The following is a 13,873-nucleotide window of genomic DNA, read 5'->3' on the forward strand; positions in this document are numbered from 1 at the left end:
TTCTCTGAGGGGAAATCAGTAGTGCTAATACATATACATTACTACTTTAGCCCCTTCCGTTCCTTTCTTTGATCGCTTGCCACCTCTCTCCCCACCCTGCTTCCTCCTACCGCATGTGTGTAAATGAGGCTGCAGTATACTTGTGTGATTTTGGTCGGGGCTGCGTTGTGCGAGGATAGCTGAAAGCAGAGAGCTGAAAGCAGAGAGCTGGCTTCGGGCACTTTTCCTTTCTTTCCATCTTCCCTTTCTTCCTCCTGTTTACTTCTTTCCCCGGAAACGTGGTGGCCATGGATGCCATGCTCAACTCTCATTGACCTCTGACTTGAGGACTGTCAAGAGCTCTTTTGCTGGCAGTCAGGCTGACAGGGAATGGCAATAAGGTGCATAAATACTAGAGGAATGAGGAGCCGAAAATAACCATGCAAATGCTCTGTGGTTGCATGAAGAGACTGCTGGGTATTTTACCTGTGAAACTGGCAAAGTGGAAGGGTCATGGAAGGTGGTTTTCCCTTTTTCCTCTAGGGGAAATTTCTTCTGCTATGAGTGGGAATCCTTTGAGTGGGATAACTCTGCCTGTTCATCCTCAAGGTGGGGAGGGAGGGAAGGAAGGAAGGCAGGAAGGCTTATTTTCCTTGATCTTAGATCTCTGAGAGTTGAAGTCCCAATATATTTCAGGAAGGCTGATCTGATGTATTATTTTTCATCATTGCTGGACTTGGGATATCAAGGATATAAATTCTAAAATCTAGTATGCATCCATGGCTTTGTCTCAGAATTAAACATAAACAGGTCTTGATCTGGTGTTTGACATGTTAAGATTATGTGCAGTCCCATATGGGCCTCATCATAGGCTATTAAGTTATTAGGCCAAGAGGTTCTGCATCATTGGGAGACCTGACAGATTATTGGTGCTTTGAAATTTTCTCTCTGAGGAAGCAGAACTACTAATATTAGATGTTGGAAGACGTTTAGGGTTAACTAAGGCAAGTGTGAATATATTGCTCTGAGTTCCCTTCTTCCATTAATGAATGATTGCTGGATTTGAGAAGCATGTAAAACTGTTTTTAGTGCAGTTCTATCCATCTCTGCCCCAGGTAAGCCCCACTGAATTTAATGAGGCTTAATGGCTAGATAAATTTGTATGTATCCTTAGAAAATATAAACATTCAAGTATATTCTTCAATATATGCTACCTAATAGAATGAAAAATGTACATGGTTATGCATGGTACTTTATTTCAAGAGCCTTTGATGACTCATGCCAAGTTGGTTATATAATTCACAGTCTGCAAAAGGTTAAATTCAAAATCTTGATGGGATTGAGTCATTTGTTGGGGAAGAAAATCACTAACATCTTCTTGAGTTTAGTGCTTAGAATATTTATAGTGTGTGCTTTTTTCCTATGTAATTTTGAAGCGTCCAGGTTTCAAAAAATAAATTTAAAATAAATTTCAAGACAGTACAATAGGTGGGTTCTGTTTGTGTTGTTCAGTATGTTTAAAGTAATGATGCAGTTTGTCCCAAGATTCTTACTACTTTTAAGCTGCAGTTGATTATTTTTTTTTGGTAAAATCTAATGTGATTCAATCACTTGAGCTGCCTAAATCACTTTCCATTTTGATGTCAGTTTGTCTTATGACCTTGTTTAATCTAGTTACTTTAGATTAAAACTGAACCCTTGAAAGCATATATAGAACAATGAACAATGAATTATAACTCTACCTTTTGGAGGGAAATGTAGGCACATAGCAAAATATGTTTACTGAATCCTAATCGCTTAATATACATTGGATGAAGGCAAGTTGGATGCAGAGGATGTATATTGTACCTCTCCGTTGGGTTACAGAGAGTCATAGGTGGATTTAAGTGTTCTTTTCTAATGTTACAATATAATTTGTTGCTGTATTGAGGAATTATGTAATTATTTCCAAATTGTATCAGTTTAAATAAAAACAAAAGCAGGCAATAGTTCTGTTTGACACAAAAATTGCTAACTTTAAACACAAAACTCCTCACAACACAATTGTTATGATAGGTTTAATAGATATATGATACATAAATATTAGTTCTAATGTTGGTTAATTCATATCCTAAAAAATGTGGTATCCAGAATGGGTGGAATTATGGGTATGCAGTACTTCGGTTTTGATGATAAAAATATTTGCCATACATCTTTTCTCAGGATCATGCTGTGACCATGCCATCTTGGGAAAAGACATAGCTGCTTTAAGGAATTGGCAGCCAGTGCTAGGTGAACATTACAACTAAACTTTTTGCCTTTGAATTTTCCTTCCTTCCTTCCTTCCTTCCTTCCTTCCTTCCTTCCTTCCTTCCTTCCTTCCTTCCTTCCTCCCTCCCTCCCTCCCTCCCTCCCTCCCTCCCTCCCTCCATCCCTCATAAGGCTGCTCAATTCTCTATGAGTGGCAATGATTATTCTGGGTGACTATTATTATTAGATATTATTAGATACTACTACATAGGCATTAATACTTTGACTGGTGAAAAGGTTACTTACAGGTGGGAAATACTGGGAACTAACAAGCTGTTCTGTGGTCTTGTAGGGGAACCATTATATAGCAAGGGTGATAGAAAAAGGAATAATGATTTCCATTCACTTCAGAGATACTTGTTATTGCTCTGCCTTTTGTGCAATATGTGGATTTTGTATATTTTATAAAAAAAGAGCTGTGGTGGAGCAGTGGTTAGAATGCAATACTGCAGGTTACTTCTGACTGCTGGCTGCCTGCAATTTGGCAGTTCAAATCTCATCAGGGTCAAGGTTGACTCATCCTTCCATCCTTCCAAGAGGTCGGTAAAATTAGGAGCCAGATTGTTGGGGGCAAGAGGTTGACTCTATAAATTGCTTAGAGAGGGCTGTAAAGCACTGTGAAGCGGTATATAACTCTAAATGCTATTGCTTTTGCTATTGTTCTTATAAGCAAACTACATCACCCATTTATGCTTTCTATGCCCTATTAAGCTGTTCAGAATCACTGGTAGATAGTATACATTTAATAATAATAACACGTTAACATGTTTCTGAATGTTTACATTAGGTGCTCGTAGTTTACTAAAATGAATTGTGTTATTGGCAAAAGGGATGGTTATTTATATATTTCTACTTAATGAAATAATTCTATATTTCAAGTATTTCCTTTCTGAACTGGAAATTAGCTAACTTTATTTTATCTTTCTTTTTTAAAAAGAAACACACATGTGTTTTAAATGAATATACTCAGTAACTGCAGATGTGGCCTGGATGCAGCTGACATGGTCAAGATGTGTATAGATGAAACGCCACCCACTTGTTTAGTCTATCTGAAGTACCAGTTCATCTGTAGCACTAAAAATATGTATTCTGAATGATGGAATTATTTCATATCAGTTTTATTTGAGATTCAACCTTTTGACTGGGCTTCAATTTTGTTTTTAAATTAACAATTAATATTAAAATTCTATTCATGTAATCTTAAAATACTGTTAAGTCTCATTGTGCTCAATGAATAATTTTGCATAATAGATCAGAACTTGGAGATTAAAATGCATTTACCATCAGATTCTTTAAAAATACAGGAAGCAAGAAATAAAATTCAGAATTCAGCGTGAACTCTTCATGGTTTCTCATTTTTAGTATCAGCTTTTCATTGCTGAATTTAATATGCGAAAAGATATTTGAAATTATTTTAGCAAAAATGATAATGAGATTGAGTTGCTAAGTTTAGCTGGAAAACTATACTATAATTGAATTCTGGTTAAAAAGTAATGTTTTTAATAGAAGTGAGTTTACAGTTTCTTGGAAGCTTACAATAATTTACCAAAAATGCTTCATAGCTACAATTGTTGGTTTCGTGTATTTTATTCATTATTGAAATTTAAATAAAGTTAATCATGTGCTTTCCCCCACTTTTTGGTGCTAAACGTTTATTGCCAAAATATTGACAAAAACGGTACAGGCACTTCATTAAGAGATTATGTTGTTCAGTCTATGTTTAAAAAGATGGCAGTGGCTACATCAACCAGTCAATGAATCAGTCAAATGAATGAATGAATGAATTAATTAATTAATAAAATTAGAGCAAATGTGTTGATAAGACACTGGTGCAGTTGGGTCAACTTCAGGTATTTTTGGATAATACTGTTTGTACTTTCCCGCAGTTTCAGTGTACAACTTGTTCTAGAACAGGGCCCCCCAACTCCTGGTCTGTGGACTAGCACCAGTCTGCGGCATATGGGATGCAAGCAGCACGCGAAATCACACCCTCCAGTCCACGGAGAAATCTCTCTCCATGAAACCAGTCCCTCCTGCCCAAAAGGTTGGGGACAAGGCTGATACTTTTCCTGGAGTTCTCAGCAATATTTGATTTGATCATCCATATTCTTCTTCTGCAGCATATAATGAAGATTGTAGTCAGTTTGGTAGAGTCGGAAAGGATTAGGCTAGAAACTGGGAGATCATCAGTTCCAGTCCTGCCTTAGTCTTGGCCTCTCCCTCTCTCTTAGCCCTAGGAAGCAGACAAGGTCCAATTATTTTTGAAATCTTGCCAAGAAAACTGCAGGGACTAGTTTAGCAGTCTTGATTTGAAAGCATTTCTCCTGAAAAATTCTGAAGACATTAGATTGCTTAAAATCTAGTAGATTATATGATGTTGCAAGAATGCTGCATTTACTCAGTCAAAAGTCCTTACTATAGCTTATATTCATAGTCCTTCTCATACTGAATTTATTCTTGAATTTCTGTGTCTCCTCCTTCTCTACTCCTAATACAAATAGAGAAACAGATTGGCTGTACAATCATTGCCAGCTTGCCTAATCATTAAGACACAGAAAAAGTACAAAGTGCATATGACGTTAATATGATAGAGAATGACAGCTGCTTACACTACTATTTCTTAATATAGTTTTCATGGGACAAAGCCAAAAACATGAAAGAAACCCCCCAGATTTTGGGTTTACCCTACTTACTGTCTTTTTTTTTTCAAGTAAACATTGAAAAATTCAAATTTTGATTAAGCACTATTTATTGACAAAACATGTGGCTACTTTAGTAACCTGGTGCATGTTGCATAGTTTAGTTTGGTCATGAAATCGTTGTTCTTACTATATTTCATTTAAAACCATTGTTTCATAGCATTTAAAGGGGTGATGTTGGTGTTCGTGTCGCATGATCTCACATTACTAAAAATTATTTACATATATCAGACCTATACTCATGAATAAAAAAAGTCACTTAATATTCTGAATATGGAACTTTTATTTTTATTAAACTTTCGGCTCCTTCTTCCTGCTCTGTTTTTTTGTAGAGTTCAGTGACTGGAAGGAGGCCTTCTTCCAATTAAAAAACCCATTGATTTACTCTCTTTTTCTGAACATGAAGTACAATGCTTCCTCCTTTTTTTAATCTTACATTCTCAGAAATGAATGGAATGAATGAACCCACTCCATAGCACTACCTGTTAGGGCCCAGTCAGGCTTCCAGAACACGAACAAAACCTCTACAGATCTAGAGAGGCATCACTTCCTTTTTTTCTTCACTAGTAAAAATGTCAGTGTCCTTGTCCTCAGGATAATAATTGCAATGATACAAGAAACTTCCATTCACAGTTTTGGATGATTGTGTTGGATTGGTAAAGAACATTTCCTTGAATCATAGAGTTGAAGACACCCAAGAAGTGATCATCAAATTCTCTGCACACTGCAGGAGTCACTACACAATCTCCACTAAATGATATTCCAACCTCTGCTTGAAAAATTCCAGGGAAAGAACTTGGGTGTTTGTAAAATAGTCTGTGTTTACAGCAATTTGTAACAATTTGCAGTCACATTACAGTGATTTACAATATTTTGGCCAAAAACTGGCATTTACATCTGGTTTTTGGCAAAAATGCCCTCTACTGATTAATGGGCCCACTTAATAGTTGTGGCATTCACTTAACAGCCACGGATTCACTATATTCCCATAGTGATTTATTAACTACCACCACTTTGCAATCATCAAAAAAGCTTCCTGATAGTGAAGAAAATTAACTAGTGGAACAGCTTGGCATTAGAAATTGTAGGTGCTTCATCCCTGGAGGTTTTTAAGAAGAGACTAGACAGCCACCTGTCTGAAATGGTATAGGATATTATGCTTGAGCAGGGGGTTGGACTAGAAGACCTCCAAGGCCCCTTCCAGCTCGATTCTGATTGATTGATCATGATTTATTACCATAACGGGCAGATTCCATTATGGTCATAAGTGGAAGGCTACCTGTTAAATCCAAACCCTTTCCAGTGTGACAATTTTCAGATATTTGAAGATATGCCCACTCAACCAGACTCTAGAATAGAATAGAATAGAATAGAATAGAATAGAATAGAATAGAATAGAATAGAATAGAATACTTTATTGGCCAAGTGTGATTGGATACACAAGGAATTTGTCTTGGTGTAAATATTCTCAGTATACATAAAGAAAAGATACATTAGTTAAGAATCAAGAATCATAATGTACAACACTTAATGATAGTCGTAGGATACAATCAACAATCAAATCATACTAGGAAACAGTCAATATAAATCGTAAGGATACAAGTGACAAAGTTACAGCCCTACAATCACAAGTGGGAGGGGATGGGTGATAAGGAGTGATGAGAAGATTAACAGTAATAGTAGTGCAGACTTTGTAAATAGTTGAACAGTGTTGAGAGAATTATTTGTTTAGCAGAGTGATGGCATTCTGGAAAAGACTCTTTAATTTCATCTGTGATAATAGCCTTTTTAAGGTTACAATTCTTTGCAAGTTTATTGGAGAACTAATTAGTAGGACATGCATAGAAGATTCTTTACTCTAAAATAACCTTAATGCACTTCCAGGAAAGCACTGTCAATACTGTACTGCTGATTTTTTTTAAAAAATGGAGATATTGAAAAGCATTGATAGCTCATCAAAACCACCTTTATTATTTTAATTGGATGTTCTTGACTGAAAGCATGGCCTGATAGCCCCTCTGCCATTACATAATAATAGCCAAGTAGCTCATTTGTTGTATTTTTTATTTATATACAAACTGTTCTTTGGAATATGAAGTTTGGCATGCTTTGACAATTTTGCATCCAGTTCAGTCCTGCTAGAAAAATGCCATTGACTATAATATAGGCAGAAAGTAAACCTGAATCAGAGAGATACAGTTCTATTTTGATTGCATCCTCGTCCCTACCTGTGATGACCCAGAGTATATCAGAAATATAAAAAAACATAACTAAAAGTCCTTTAATGCCTTCAATTTGGCTTCATTGTTTAATTGTTCACAGTGGAGGAGTAAACTATTTTCAAAATAACATTTCAAAGGAAAAAAACACAGTTCAAATTCAAAGAGCCGATAACGAAGCAAAAACCAAAAACAAACCGCATTGAATAAAGTTCCACGACAAACCAGGTTAGATAATTGCCAACTTCATGAAGATAACCAGGGACAGTCCATTGGAAGAATGCCAACCAAGATAAACCTTCTTTAGGAATAAAGCACTAATTTGTCTCCAGCGTCTGTCAGCAGGCAGGTCCAACCTTTTATGCAGATCTCACACCTGCAACCCATGAAGAGGATCATGGCCGAGAGGGTTTTACCCTGATCCTCTCCTCCCTGCGTGCCCTAGGATGGATAGGGGATGGGCCTGGGTCTTCCTGACTGGTCAGCCGACCTCTGCCTTTCCCCAGCCTCCTCTACCACCTCTGGAGCCACACTTCCACTCCCTATTGACTGTTCCTCCTCTTCCTCAGAGTCAGTCTCCACCAGGGGCCTGACACTACCTATCAAAGTAGTTTTTAAATTTACACTAACTGTCATTGCTGGCTAGTGATGAGGAATAGTGTTTGCATTTCTAAGGTACAAATGAGGAAATGGTGAAATATAAAAAAAAAATGCTGGGCAAAAATTGCCAAGATTTTGTATTGGTGATGAAGGTATTTGAAACATTTGGATTCAGAGAATGTATGGAATTAGAGAGAGCTCATAGAATATTCTAGAATACTTCCAAAGATCTCAGCCTGTGTTGATTAGCTAGAGAAGAATCTGAAATGATATTTGTGAATATTATTATTTCCTTGATTTTTAAGAAATAAAGTACTCTATGATAAAAGATAGATCAAGAGTACATTAGCAGTCTTAGCCACAATTCACCTTGAATGACATGCTTTTTTCTTTCTTCTGGTTTCAATTCAAAGATTTATAAACAAACAGTTGAGCTTTGTGAGAAGCCTCTTCAAATCTGTTCATTTCAATTGGAGAATGTTATACACATTTGCATCAATTCAAATTAATTACTTTTAATTAACAAATCTTGATTTCCTATCTTCTATCTATCTAGATTTTTATATAAACTATTCTGTCATTTGTAATTCAGTCTTAAAGGCACTTAGGTTATGTTTAATCAGTCTGAATGTCTTAGAACTTTTGTTTGAGTAGATATGCCTATAATCTTACCCTCAAAACATATTTTACTACAATCCAAAAATATTTTACTACAGTATTTGATCAAACATTTTGTACTGAGTATGAAAATAGTACAAAAAACCCTAAGGTATTATTAGTGTAAGACTTCTGGGCTACCACAATATTAAGATATTGAGATATTAAGAGAGCATCCTCTTTCTCTTCTGTATAAAATAATTTTATCTGGCAGATGTCCATTTCAAATTGTGTTACTTGCCATTTAACACAAGCTTAATAAATTATTTTTCTATTAGAATCAATATATTCAATTAAATATCTGATACAAAAACTGAAGAAATGTGCAAGGAATAGAGATTATAATGTGTTCTTGCTATTGTTTCTATAAAAAGAGCATGATGCTAGGCTTGAAGTACTTGGACTTGATCCATCACTTGTTCAGCCATCTTGATTAGAAATGGCAACTTTGACACAAGTCTAAAGAAAGTGATTTCAGTACTTTTTTTTTCAGGAGGGGAGGTATCACTGCCTCATTCAGGGCAAGCAACACTCCCTCCATTTGAAGGAGGCATTAAGTCGGAACTGGATCCAAAGGGCATAAGGTAGCCTGAATATTTTTAAGGATTCTATCCAGATCTTCTAGGTGTTCAGGAGATCAGAACTAACAGGCACGTTGGCCTTCTCCTCACCAACACCCAAAAAGTGGCACCATCTCACTATGGATATGAGCAATTTTGAGGAAATCCATTAAGAGATTGAACATCTCCTTTCTGAAATGATATAGGATCTCCTGCTTGAGCAAGGGGTTGGACTCGAAAACCTCGAAGGTCCCTTTCAACTCTGCTATTCTATTGTTCTTTTGCTGCTCATGGCACTAGGAAACCTTTGGACACCATTTTTCAATTGAACTATAATAGCATCTACATTGTTTCTAGTAGGACTGTGAATGCTTAAAAATGATTAGAAAAGAGTGTTTTTGGATGGTGCATGATACATTGCCTCCATGGGGATGCTACAATGGTCATAAGTGTGTAAAATGGTCATAAGTCACTTTTTTCAGAGCCGTTGTAACTTTAAATTCCCACTAAGCAAACTGTTGTAAGTTGAGGACTACCTATACAGATGTATAATTTGAAGGCCCTGGTCTTTATGAAGGACCTATAAAGCCTTAGATATGGGCCCTGGAAACTTTTAAAAGTCCTATCAAATGTGACAAAAAGAAATAAAGAGTTAAATGTTTGCCGAGAAGATCAAATGTAAATACTGACTATATTTAATTTGAATTGTATTTTCAAGCAATTCAGTATTAATGTTTGTTCTGGCCCTCCTTTTTGAAGTGTGGCATACCGTTCAAAGGCCAAGCCTTGCCGGTTCCGGAGAAAGTTGTGTACCTTTATTTTACTTAGCTGTCAAGAGTTGGTTTAATTTATTCAACTTGGCTTTTGTACTGTAGGCATCAGTGTAGTAGAAATAACATAGGGTGGGACTTTTTGCTGTTTGTTTTGCTACCTGTAGGAAGCGTGTGCTTTATATTCCTCGTGCCTGGCCCGAACTGCAAGACGTGAATCCCAGCTGCAGTTTCAGCCAGCGAAGAGGAAGGAATTTGTCTGCAGTACAGTAAAAGGAAGTATTTGCTGTGTTATTGTAGTACGTGGCTCCTTGCCATTTTTGATTAAGCATTAAGCGTTATGCACCCAAAGTCTACTGGCCTCTTGACCCATCATCAATCATCAGCTGTACAGTGAGTTTGCATGAAACTGTAGCTCAATAGGAGAGCCATTGTTTCAGCATTGCACAAATTCTCTGGAAACGGAAACTACAGACAAAGCATCCCAGATCGTTCTGCTTTATATTGTACTTTCCCAGCCCTGAGCTACTACAATGAAGAGAAGCAAATGAATTCACAGTTAGCGGAATGAAGGTGGTTCCTTTACATGTACCCTATCTTATGAATATATTTCCTTAAGTTTTTAAAGGAAAAATTTATTTCCTTGTTTGTTTTACTACAGTACAATAATTAGTATTTAGAATAGAATAGAACAGAACAACAGAATAGGAAAGGACCTTGGAGGTCTTCTAGTCCAACCCCCTGCTTAGGAAGGAAACCCTTTACCATTTCAGGCAAACGGTTATCCAATCTCATCTTAAAAACTTCCAGTGTTGGCGCATTTACAACTTCTGGAGGTAAATTGTTCCACTGATTAATTTTTCTAGCTGTCAGGAAATATTTCATAGTTATCACACTGGCTGGATATGATTTCAGGAGTATAAATGTGCTATAGTATTATCTCTAGTATTCATTTTAATATTTAGAGGTGCGACATGTTGTATATTTTCTCAGTAGTAAATGGCCAAGTGTATTAACGATAGTGGAGAGAATATTTACTTCTCCGTATAGCATAACTTTTTCAGGCTGTACTTGAAATCAATTTAAACAAAATTAAATTACAGCAAATTAAACACCCTTAATAGGATTGCTTGCCATGTATTCTACAATACGTTTTATGGAAGTTCTGAGAGCTACCTCTGAGGATTTTTGAGCGTCTTGGGCAGCTTTGTGATATTACGTTGTGTAAGATTGCAACCATAGGACATGCTTTGGATTGTATTTGTTTTTTGGCGAGGGATTGGTTTGTGTAAATAAATCGATCAATGCAAAAGAAACATAACTCTTGTTTTATTTTCTTTTGGCTGATACAATCTGCAAATAAAAGTTGATCCAGCAAAATATTTATCTCCATGGTTTATTTGAGAAGGTTGCTTCTTCATTTATTTCTGCAATATTCCTTCTGATCTGTTGAAATTAAGTTCACTTTTATGATGTACTGTATGTGCCACAAGTATTCAAGGCCCATCAGATTATTAGATCTGATCGCTCAGAGGTGTCATTTTTCTCTCAAAGTTTACTTTTGTGTTTTAAAAAACATTGCAGGATATACCATATGCAAATATACTGTATTTTAGTAGTAAAGAAGGTTTTTTGACATCCCCTCTTTCCAAGGATACTATTGTAGAGATCTTAACAATTTAATAAAACAGAAATATTGAGTTTTCTTAACAATAAAGAGGCACTTGAAAAATACTGCAATAAAATGATCAAATTTTTGCAGGATATTTCTTCAACTGAAATTTAAAACTTAGGTTTTTTTTTTTTTTTTTTTGGCAAAGGGCAATGTTTACAGTTGGCTTACATTGGTAAATATTAATGAGATTCTTCTACCGTCTTTATTATGACAATCTTTTTGATATTCAGGAAGATGTATTAATTAATTCTTTCACAGTTTCATATATCAGATATATGCTGGTTTGAAAGACCTTTGTTGTTCCTCACCACGTGATATATTGTTGTGCAGTGATAACTGAAGCTCATGTATCTGGTTTTAGATTTTAAGTTTGAGATTAATATTTTTGGCAAAAATGACTATCATTTGCATAAATAACCTGTTTTGTTTACCTATGTGTATGTGAAGGCAAAAAATGTCCTTTGAATCTAACTTAAAATGTATTGGTGAGGGGTACTGTCTGATTAGAATTTCCTAGCACTTTCTCGGATATGCACCTGCAGTAAATTATATACTGTTCAAAGTCCTACAATAAATGTATTTGTTATTTCTTTATTAAATTCATTTGCTGCCTATCTCTCACTGTCATGCGACTCTGGCCAACTTATAGTAAAACAATATTATAAAAGATCGAAAAAGTAAGATAATAAAGACATTAAAATTGACAAATGAATAGCTAAGCTAGCCATTTTGCATCTTAGGTTAACTGGGATCCCTAGATATACCGCTTTCTGATCCATAAAAGAAAGATAATGTACATAAGCAGCTGTTAGTGTTAATGTTAGTGTCAATAAACATGTAATAAAAAGGCAAAATATGTAATTTCCTAAGTGCCTTAAGCAACCAATTATTCTGAACTTTTATTTGGACCTCTAGCCTTTTATCAAATCATGAAAAAATGCCCAAGTTCAGGAAAAAAGAAGTTCACTCATCTTTGACATTTTGATTGGTCCAATGTCTTAACAATAGATTATTGTTTAGAAATTATCCTATTTTGTGAATTCTTCTTGTGTTTTTTTTCCTGAGGTGTATCATGGCCATTCTTGACTTACGATGCCCTAAATGAGATTAAGTATTCCAGTATAAAATAAAGTCTGGGCTGATTCCAAAAAATAAACAATGAACAAATTCCTGTTTGAATAAGAGTAGAGGTTAAGACATTTTATGTTTGCATGGCTAGAAAGAGTCCTAAGCTCTAGTTCAGATGTCTGGAAATTTGCCATGAATTGCTAGGTGTCTGCAGTATTTCAGCTCCCCAAATGTGTTTATGTGGTTCCAAAATAACACAAGATTCCTAAAATAACAACCTTTTAAACTTGCAGCTCTGCATTGCTTGTGTGCTTGATCAAAATATTAATCAGAAGCTGAAGTGAGTTGAAAACAATGAGAAAATGTTATTATGTAATTAGGAAATCTTGATTTCCATTTGTTTTTCTTTCAAGCAACTGTCAGCACTGAAGAATCTACAAAATAGCATAATCAACCAGAGAGGAACTGAGCTAAGAATTCATTGCAATTTTGTATGAAAGCAAAATTTTGTGAGATTTATTAAACCAGTTAGTTGCACATTTCGGTTAATAATAAGCCTGCTACTACTTAGAAACCCTTTCCTTATCAGAATTTAAGACTAAAATACTTGTTTTATTTCAAATAACATTCAGATTTCAGAAATACTACTCTTTATAGAATAAACACATTTCATGCATTTAAATTTTTTAATTGTTCATACCATAACATCAAAATAGTAGCAATATTGATTGTCTAAAATGTATATTTCACTGTGGAATTTACTTCTCTTGGATGTACTGATAACAATCAGAATCAAACCACCAGTGGCTACAGGTTGGGACTGGCAAATTCATTATTAAATGGTGCAGTCATTAAGCAAAATATCATATGATCATGATATTTCACCTTCCCTGCTAACTTCCCCATTGACTTTGTCTTGCAAATGGCAATCATGTGGATGCGCTGCAATGATAGTAATTATACATTGATTACCAAAGGACACTGCACTGGTTGTAAGTGCAAAGACAGGTTGTAAATCACTTTTTTCAGTGCTGTCATATCTTCACATCACTAAACATATGGTCGTAAGCTGAAGTATATTTGTACTTTATGTCCATAGGTAAAGATTCCCCTCGCGCATACGTGCTAGTAGTTTCCGGCTCTAGAGTATACTAATTATTGAATTCACAGTAAAATAACTTAGTTATTACATGTTAGGGAGCAGCAGTGAAAGATGAGGAAGCAGTGCCTTTCTGTTCAGACTTTCAGATTACTGAAGTCACCTGATACAACACAGAATGCTAGACTGGTTGGAATTTTTGGTTGATCATGTATTGCATTAAATGAATTTTAAAAATAAGGTGTAGCAGCTCTTAGT

The 13,873-nt window shown here is 35.6% G+C and overlaps 1 protein-coding gene across 9 annotated transcripts in view; it reads left to right on the forward strand.

The window, feature by feature from the left end:
- Positions 1–13,873, forward strand: part of HIVEP2 (HIVEP zinc finger 2) — a 154,490-nt gene that overhangs the window by 77,055 nt on the left and 63,562 nt on the right. For 2 of the 9 annotated variants that reach the window (XM_087970625.1, XM_087970630.1), the window contains one exon: positions 8,937–9,027. The exons of the other annotated variants lie outside the window; for them this stretch is intronic. The gene's annotated coding sequence lies outside the window, so the exon portion shown is untranslated. The remainder of the gene's footprint in view (positions 1–8,936; positions 9,028–13,873) is intronic. 9 annotated transcript variants of the gene reach the window in all.

This window comes from Notechis scutatus, chromosome 1 (assembly GCF_049901735.1).
Source record: "Notechis scutatus isolate UNSWTSFEM ecotype Mainland chromosome 1, rNotScu1.2, whole genome shotgun sequence".
Taxonomy (NCBI): Eukaryota; Metazoa; Chordata; class Lepidosauria; order Squamata; family Elapidae; genus Notechis; species Notechis scutatus.